The sequence below is a fragment of the Carlito syrichta genome, unplaced genomic scaffold (genome assembly GCF_000164805.1).
Source record: "Carlito syrichta isolate Samal-C Ts95f unplaced genomic scaffold, Tarsius_syrichta-2.0.1 Scaffold76136, whole genome shotgun sequence".
In the NCBI taxonomy this organism is placed as follows: Eukaryota; Metazoa; Chordata; class Mammalia; order Primates; family Tarsiidae; genus Carlito; species Carlito syrichta.
In genome coordinates, this window is record NW_007020232.1 from 153,787 (window position 1) to 160,043 (window position 6,257).

Consider the following 6,257-nt stretch of genomic DNA (forward strand, 5'->3'; position numbering starts at 1 on the left):
TATTATTTCTCTATGATTCTTTTGGTTCTTAGGATGCATCTCACTTGGAAAGTACAGTCAAAATATTATGTTTTAAAGTAACTTGAAAAAAATTCTCTTCGTAGTTAAGCCATCAACCAGAAATACAGCTGTACTTGAATGTTTGAGTTTATTTTCTATTTTTTTAGGAAATGCTTTACTTTTTCCTATTGATATAATTTTTCAGGTATATAAGACATTTTATTATTTGCTCTTGCTATTATAATTAGGATCTGCTCATACTATTTCTTCTCATTATTTCTTCTAACTTAGCACTGTTTTTATATTTCTATTAAGTTCTATATGTTACTCTTCTATCCTACTACTATTTTGCTAAATTCTAAATAAATAAATTCTAAATGATAAATTTGTAATAGATTTCTAATGGATTCTTTGATTTTTCCAGACATATAATCATATCATCCTCAAGTAGAGCTCATTTTGTTTTGTTTCTTCCTTTCCCATCTTACATTCCTAATTGCATGTCTAATAATGTTGATGGATGCCTATAATACAGTGTAATAGTAGCAGAGATAGTGGACATCCTTGACTTTTTCCTGATTTCAGCAATAAAGTCGCTGGTGCTTCCTTGAAAGTAGGAAGCTGGATGCTGACTTTTGAGCTGTTGTGAAGGTGTGTGTATTTATGGTAAGGAAATATCCATCATTGCCTATCTTATTATGGTTTTCAACTTTAATTTAGTTATTGTGAGCCATTTATAGCTCTTGGTTTTTGTTCTAAAGAACCAGGGTTTAGAGTGTCTTGCTTATGTGAATCCACGCCAGACTGTGTGGGGACACGAGGGATCCTGAGAAGTCGCATTTGCAGAATAACTGTATGCAGGTGCCTTTGAGGAACTAGTTCCAGTTTTCAGACGTGGGCTTCAATTTTGGCTTTGCCTGAGTATATATTTCATTTTCATGATATCTAATTGGTTTTGGACAGAGATAGGGAGAAAACAAAGTTTTGTTTCTACATCATGCTTAAGGATTTAGCATATGCTTTTGCATTTTTCAGGAACTCACTGGACATTTCCTATGCACTAGACCAGCGGTTTTAGATTTTCTTTTTTACCTTTTATTCATGCTTTTGAATGCATCCTCCTAGTATTAAAATATTTAAAATGACTGCAAACAATTGCCTCTGCAGAGTCAGTAGACTCCAGTGCAGGGATGAGACTTTGTTACTCAACAATGGTTGCGCAGAGCGCTTCCTTCTTCAATAACCTGTCTTACTTTCTTAAGAGCTCTAGGGCTCATATATTCTGGAAAATGCAGGGTTTGTGTTTGGGACAGGCTGGGGCTCACACTTTGTCCCTGGCGTCTTGCTGTCAGCAAGTCATACTGCACTACACACCAATGCAACATTTTGTAAAAGACATCTTAAAAATAGAATTATATTTGGGTGGAACAAAAACATATTTTACTTGTGGATTGCATGTGATACATCTGCGTGGAGTTTTAGAGGAAAGACACACATGCAAAATCATTGTCAAACATTACAGGGGTACAGTTATGATTGCGATGTGACCCTCAAAAAAATCATAAAACCTAGCAGGAGCCACAAGTATTGTCTGGGAATCACTGTATCTTGGGGTCCCCAGAGGTTAAATAAAAATCATTAAACTCATGCTTATGAATTATTTATGTGCTCGACAACACAGGCTCATTCATAAACATTAGATTTTCAGTGACATCCTCCTCCCAGCAACTGTAATTTTAGATACTCCAAAAGGGACCAAATCCATGAAGGACTTCAGGAGGCCAAGTGTGCCTGTGACCTGTGTACTTGATTTGTTGCTGAGAGCCACCATTGCTGAAATGATGAGGTTGACCAGTCCACCCAGACTGTATCCATATACCTCCCTTCCTCAGAGGCAGGCACAGAGATCTATTTAAGAACATATTTGGGTCAGACACAGTGGCTTGGCCTGTAATCCCAGCACTTTGGGAGGCCAAAGTGAGAGGATTGTCTGAGCCTGGGGGTTTGAGACCAGCCTGAACAACTTAGTGAGACCTTGTCTCTACAACAAATCACGCACACACACACACACACACACACACACACACACACACACACACACACACACACACAAACTAGCCGGGCATGGTGGCATGCGTTGTAGTTCCAGCTACTTGGAAGGCTGAGGCGGAAGGATTGCCTAAGCCCAGCAGGTCAAAGCTGCGGTGGCCGTGAGCGTGCCACTGCACTCCAGCCTGGGCGACAAGAGTGAGACTCCAACTCAAAAAAAAAACAACAAGGAATGCATTTGATGGCATGGAAGGAGAGAATCAAATCTCCCCTCTCAGATGCCCTCAAAAACAGACTGATTCTTCAGTGGAAGGAGTAGGGGCAGTCTTCTTCTCTGTCTCATGTGTTCATATCTGAGTTCCAAGTTTGGTTCTGAGCTCTGTGGGACTGTATTTGGTGGATTTGCTTCTGCACTTCCTGCCCCCATCCTACTCTAAGTTCATTCCAGCATCCATCAGTGCAGAGAGGATGCTAAACCATTGCCTATTAAATGCAAAAGGAAAGAATGCAAAATGATAGCATTCACAACACTGGTTTCATGCCTAACACTTTACAATAACCCTAAGAAGGGCTATTCTTATGAGGCCCATTTTTCAGATGAGGAAACTGAAGCCTAGAGAGGTTAAGTCACTTGCCTAAAGTTACATAGCCCCTAAGTAGCAGAGCTAGGATTTGAATTGAGTGATCTGATTTGGTTGGCTAAGTTCTTAACCACATCACCATAGCAATCTCTCCATCTTAAGGGTTGGTAAAGATAATGGAGGACCCAAAGGGCACACCCAAGGTAGCATCACTTTTTGGGAGGCTCAGAGTGGCTCCTACTGGTCTGAGCTCTGAAAGAGCATCTGACTGGTGCTCAAGGAGCATTTTAGCTCTGAAGGAAGTGGGAGGGTCACCCACTACTTTTCATTCCACCTATTGGAATGAAAAGCTGACAAGGACACTAATATGGGTCCAGGAATTAGCCCAAAGTGCTAATTTAAAGACTCAGGCTCAAAAACCAGCTCCTCCCAGGTGACCTTTCAGATGATGATAATAAAAACAATTGGCAAATGGCCTTAGAGGACAAATTCTGGAAATTAATTGCCCTTAGGAGTCTCATCAGGAAATGAGGTAACCAGTTAATTTGGGGTCAAAGCCATTTTCAGCAGCTATTTATTGTGGGTTCCAGAGTGCAAAAGGTCACTGGGGACTCAGGAGTCTCTTATCTGTGAGAAGCTTCTAGTTAAACGGGGAAGAGGCAGGTCTACCTTCTACCATGCCAACATAGGGTACTGCACGAGCTGGCCTTGGGTGGTCAGTCGACTTGTGAAGGACCCCATGGCCTTCCCTGTCACTGAGTCAGACAGCCAGGACTAGGGACGGGGAATTTTGGTGAGATGGCTTCTGTCTGGAGGAGTCAGCTCCATTTTTGGCCCCCGGCTGTGTTTCTCTGGTACATCGTGAGTGCTGCAATGGAGGGTACCAGAGGCCAGCTGATCTGCAGGAGCAATTGTCCCGTACAGTGAGTGGCCATCTCTAGTGCCATGCTCCTGCCAAGCTGTGGGCAAGTTCCAAGTCATTAAATGGATTGGGCTTGGAAGCCCACGACCAACAACTTGGACATCCTTGCCCAAGGATGAGAGAGAGCTGCAGGCTGTTCCCGGGACTGGCTTGGCAGTCAGACTCACGTTGGGTGCCCTGCTCTGGTGTCCGCTCCTCCTGGAGTGGCCTGACAAGGGAGGGGACTAGACATCTTTGCAAATTCCTGTCTATGAGGAGCTAATTACTCTCTTTGGAAATCTGCATTTATCACCAATCACAATTTTCATGGTGCTGGGACTGCCATGGCAACTAAAAGCATATCCAAAAATAAAATGTCATATGTATATATATATATATAATTTTTTTTTTGCATTTCTGCTGTAATGGCTCACTTGTTTCTCCTGTGTAACTTAACGAAATACCTAGAGAAGACTCGAAGAGTTTAGGAGTGTGCAGTCTGTGTGGGGAAGTGGATGCTATAGTGTGAGTGTGAATATATGAGTCACAGAATGTGTGAGGACATGGTGCATGGGTGTATGGCTGTATGAAGCTTTGTGGGAGCTGCATGGGTGTGGGGGTGAGTGCGCGTGAGCATTTGTCTGAGGAGGGGGCTGTATAGGTCTGAGGTCACACGTAGACCGTGCGTGTTTCTGGGCTGGTCTGCAAACACATGTCTGAAGACCAGTGCCGGTATGAGGCTGTGTGTGTCTGAGGTTGAGTGCCGTTGCATGGATGATACACATGTTGTCTGTGAGACATGGCTTCTTGCACTGAGAAGCTTTGCTTTCCCTCTTTAGGGTGTCCCTGAGGTCCCAGCCCTTGGGAAGTTCCAGTTCAATCACAGGAGACAGAGCTCTTTCTTTTGGGGAGAGCTTAACTCCATCCCACACCCTCAGGGAACCAGAGACCGTACGGGTTGGAGATCCCAGACACCATCTGGCCCTAGACCATGGGGGTTTCTGGTCCAGGTGGAGATTACAAAGCACCCAGGCAGTTTATGTATCTGTCCTTCATTCAGTCTTCCCAGTAGCTTGCACGTTATGCATAGGGCTAGGGGCTGAACTTGTCTCATTTGACCTGGGTGAGGCTGACATTCCATGGGTACTGTGTATACAGATGTACAACAATCATTTACAAGAATAATGTTCACACACAGTTCTTTAAGGCTCCGTGCTTCCCACAGTCATTTTCTGGGCCTCATCTCCTATGGACTGGCTGCAATAGGAGATTACTTCCTGGGCACGAAGATGCACCTCTCATCAGAATCAAAAGACGAATAGTGCAGAGACTCAGAAGCTCAGAAGCCTAGGATGCAATGCTCAGGGGCCAAGCAGTGAGAGGTGAAGACTCCCCCATCTGTTGCTGGAAGTAGCCTCTGCCCACTGCAATGTGCAGACATCGTGCAGGTTCAGCTTCCTCAGATGAGGAGTCACTCCATGGTGACCAGGGCCTTACTTGTTCTATCACCAGGATTCCTCCTGTTATATTCCCTGAACTTCACATCTCTGGGGAGTTTTTGTTTCATTATTATTATTATTATTAACTTCAATATGGAGCCAAAGAGAACTAACATTGATTAAATGTTAGTTCAATAAATGCTTATTGAGCACCAATTATTTTTGTTTGTTTGTTTTGAGTCAAAATCTCACTTTGTCACCCAGGCTGGAGTGCACAGGCACACTTAGGGCTATAGCAGCCTCGGCCTGCTGGGCTCAGATGATCCTACTGCCTCAGACTCCCAAGTAGCAGAACTACAGATGTGCACCGCCACACCTGGCTAATTTTTTTACTCTTTGTAGAGGTGAAGTCTTGCTATGTTGTCTAGGCTGGTCTTGAACTCCTGGGCTCAAGCAATCCTCTCATCTCAGCCTCCCAGAGTGCAGGATTACAGGCGTGAGCCACCATACCCAGCCTGTGCACTAATTATTTTAAGGTTGTTCCTGCCAGGGCCTAAATGCCACACAGTGTGCATCTGAATTACCCCTTGTCTGGAGTTTTTCTTTTTAAAAAAATTTTATTTTAATGATGTGGGGTATAATTCAGGGTTAGGTGTACAAATTTTCATTATGCAGGTACCCTTGTTGATGAGGTGTGCCCCTTCATCCCCTGACAGTTTCCCTCAACTCCCCATCCCACCCCCACTTCTCTGGCATTTTCCCACTATTGCCCATCCCTTTCTTATAGTATTATGATAGTTGTTCCAGGTAGAGTTTTTCTTAATGCAGTGTTAGGGCAGGGGACAGAGATCGTGGCTAAACAATAGTAGAAGTGGGCAGAGATGAGATGCACCTTAACCCAGCCAACGTAGAGAGCCAGGTCAAGGAAGGCCTTTCAGAGAAGGTGACACCTGAGCTGAGCTGTGAGAGACAAGGAGGAGTTCACCAGATGCTAGAGGGAGAGAAAGAAGTCACCACTTGGTGGTGACATCAAGGGGACCCAGAATTCCTCACACAAGGGCTGCGAGTCTGGACTGGAGCTGGTAATGGAATGTTGTTCTTGGACGCTTCTTACTTTAAGGAAGTTAGAATGACATCACCCTGGGATTGTCACGGCATCTTAAGCTTAGAAGGCTTGGCAAGAGTCCCTTCCATAAGACGGTGGTTTCCAGCACTGCCCCCCACTTTGTTTCTGTGACTTTTCTTTTCTTTTCTTTTTTTTGAGTTGGAGTCTCACTCTGTCACCCA